Genomic DNA, 3,526 nt, shown 5'->3' with positions numbered 1-3,526 from the left:
CTAACATGCACATTAGAGATTTCATAGAGATTTGCGACACCTTCAAATTCAATGGTGTGTCTAAGGATGCGGTGAAACTGAGACTGTTCCCATTCTCTTTGAGGGACAAGGCTAAGAGCTGGTTACACTCTCTACCAGCAGGTTCTATCACTATTTGGGAGGATCTTGCTCAAAAGTTTCTCACTAAATTCTTCCCTATGGCAAAGACAGCTGCAATCAGGAATGTTCTTACTCAATTTGCACAGCAATCGGGAGAATCTTTTTGTAAAGCTTGGGAGCACTACAAGGAGATGCTTAGGAAGTGTACTCGTCATGGAATGCCTGATTGGATGATCATCAGTTGCTTCTATAACGGTTTGGGAGCACAGTCAAGACCCATGCTCGATGCAGCATCAGGAGGAGCATTATGGGAAAAGAGCTATGAGGAAGCTTATGATCTAATTGAACTGATGGCTGCTAAAGAATATCAGTATCCAACCCAGAGATTTCCACAGGGCAAGGTAGCAGGAGTTCTTGAAGTGGATACAGCTACGACTATCACTGCTCAACTAAAGGCGTTGTCTATGAAGATCGATTCTCTGGCTAACAATGGTATTAATCAGATAACCAGTGTTTGTGAGCTGTGTGCAGGTTCGTATGCGATAGAGCAATGCGCTATATCTAGTGAATCAACTCTGTTTGTGAGCAACTTTCAGAGATCGCAGCAACCAGTTCCAAACACTTATCATCCTAACAACTGGAATCACCCTAACTTCAACAGGAGCAACAATCAAAATACGATACAACAGCCGTTCCAGCAGTTTGGAAACAAGCAATTCAATCCTCCTGGTTTTCAGCAATAATTTGCACCAAGACAACAACTCTAACTTCAACAACAAACTCATGGAGGTGCATGTCAATCTTCGAATGAAAAATCTGAATTGGAGGAGTTGAGGCTTATGTGCATAAATCAGGTGTTATTCCCAAACAATGCAACAGGAATTACAGAAGGGGGGTTGAATGTAATTCTGGCTTCTTTTTTTTTTGATTTTAAGAATGTTCTTACTTAATATATAACTGTGTTTGATTTTGCAAGAAGTGCGGAATGAAAGTAAAATAGAAATCAAAACACAAAGCAATAAAACACAAGGTTTTAAAACTTTCTGGTGGATTTGAAATTATCCACCAGATATATATAAATATATATATATATATATATGAGAACTCTGTAATGCTTGAATAGCACACAACTGCTTACAAGTTGAACAACAAGAATGATTGAGAAATTTTTTACAGATTTTGATTTTTCTATTTCTCTAGTTTTTCTTTCCAACTTTGATACTTTTCAACTTGCTACTCTTGGTTTATATATTACCAAGTTACATGACAGTAAGACAAGACAATAAGACAAATTAAATCTAGTCTAACTTCATGCTGCCACATTACTCTATCCAGCATCTTTGAATATCTTCATAATTACATGAAAATGGTAATGCTTCTTTATTCTCTAAGTCCTGAAATTAGGCTGCCACATTCCATTTGCAAACACCCAACGTATGTGACTATGTTGTCACTGTCAACTGCTCTTTTGAATTTATAATCATCCGTCGGGATTATGTTGGTCATCCGTCGGGAGCCTTGTTGATTATCTATCGGGAGCCTTTGTAGATCATCCGTTGAGAGTCTTTCTGTCACTTCACTCTATTTCACTTATACAGAATTACAAGACATCTTATATTTACAATTAGCCAACCTATTCTGCATATCAATCTAGTAGTCAACGTGACTCAAAAAAACCCTACAACATCTACTCAACTAAAACATTGTTGTTTACAGAAATGTGCTACAATACTTATTGTTACATAAGCTACACTCTTGTAGAACATCCGTCGAGAGCTACAAAAACACTAAGTTAAATCTACTAAGGTCTTTTGTTCAACTTATCATCAAGTTCACAATATATTCCTAACAATCTCCCCCAATTTATGTCTACTGGAATTGTAGCCATAAATTAAGAGAAACTTGATGATAACAAAACATCCTAAATGTATAAATTGAATTATGGTAGATAAAACTAGTAAGTGCTGCAGTTTATTTGAAAATTGAACAAAGTAAAGTGTACAAAGAGTTCTCACAATCATTACCAAGATGCCCCTCTAGTCTAAGCAGATATTTTCTATTTCCTTGATTGTCTTGATTTCTTCCCAAGCTTTCAGTTATTTTCTTCTATTTGATTTTGGAGTTATCTGTGAAATTCAAATTCTTCAGAATTTGATAAATCCAGCTTTCCTTGCATTTCCAATAGAGTCTCATTGCTTGAGATGCTCAATTGGTCATCCAGACTGAAGAATCTCCTAACACCTTTATCATCCATGAATTCCATCAGTCAGTAAGGCCTCAAGTGCATTATATTTCCTGTGAAGGGAATTGATAGAGTCCTTGGGAGTGCATTTGAGGCTTTTCTGCTCCTTAGTTCTTCTATCTTCTTTAGAACCAATTTCTTGGCAGTCATATTGAATCCAAAAATGTTCTTGAAAGATGAGAAGATTTTTATCAAAACAGTACAACTTTCTTAAAGAATCCTGTGAAGGGGCCATATGATCTCTTTCACACCCTTGTATTTGAACACTAGTCTTTCAGGGAGATTTCTGTGAGCATCAATTCCCCCCACTTCTTCTAATTCATCCATGTAGATATTGATATCTGAAAATTCCTTGATATCACAGATGTATAAAAGATCTCCCTTGTTGACAGGTTGTTGAGCTTTGGTTAAGGTTTTGGTTTTGAGTTTCACAGGTTTGACCTTCTTGATTGCTCTTGTCTTTGTCTTATTTAGCTTGTTGAATATTAGTAAATTAAGTTCAGGAACAGGCAAACTTTCCCAGTCTATTGGCTCATCCTTGGGAACTATAGGCTCACCATGAAATTTTTTTGTAGGATCCACCTTAAATTCCTCATGCATCATTGAGGGCTTGGATGTTTGAGTTGTAGATGTAGACTGGTTGGGAATGTAATCTTCCATCTTGTCATCATCAAAATCCAACATTTTTTTGGGAAGAATCTTGTATCTAAACTTCCTTTTCTATTGAGGTTCCTTGTGCAATGTCAGTTGCAGTTTCCACAGCTTGAAGCTTGGCTACTATAGCAGCTTGCTTTTTCTTCTGTTTGAGTTTCTTAGAATCTAAAGCAGCTTGCTTCTTTTCTTACTTGATTCTTTCCTTTTCTTCCTTCTTTGCTTCTGCAAACTGAGGGTGTCTGGCCACCACACATATTTCTTTCCCATTCCAGTAGATCTTAGCAATTCTTCTCTTTAGCACTGAGTCAGTTGGATCTTTGAAGAATGCAATGGACCTTGCCAACAGCTTCTTTTCATCTGGCCTTGGAGTCTCAAACATAAGGTCCATGGGATTCTTGTCAGATGACTTTGGATAATTTCTTTTGGGCTTCAAAACCAAGTTGGCTTTTGGAGACTTTATACATGAAGGTTGGCCCTTTTTCAAGTTACCCAGACTCATTTCATTTATAGATAATTGTCTTAATTGAGAGA

The 3,526-nt window shown here is 37.0% G+C and overlaps 1 non-coding gene across 1 annotated transcript; it reads right to left on the bottom strand.

The window, feature by feature from the left end:
• Nucleotides 1–212: 212 nt before the first annotated feature.
• Nucleotides 213–319, bottom strand: LOC141675647 (small nucleolar RNA R71). The gene has a single exon (XR_012556290.1). It is a non-coding gene; the product is annotated as a small nucleolar RNA R71 (small nucleolar RNA).
• Nucleotides 320–3,526: the final 3,207 nt, after the last annotated feature.

The sequence above is a fragment of the Apium graveolens genome, chromosome 7, assembly GCF_009905375.1.
Source record: "Apium graveolens cultivar Ventura chromosome 7, ASM990537v1, whole genome shotgun sequence".
Lineage (NCBI taxonomy): Eukaryota > Viridiplantae > Streptophyta > Magnoliopsida > Apiales > Apiaceae > Apium > Apium graveolens.
This window is presented reverse-complemented; position numbering and strand designations above follow the sequence as displayed.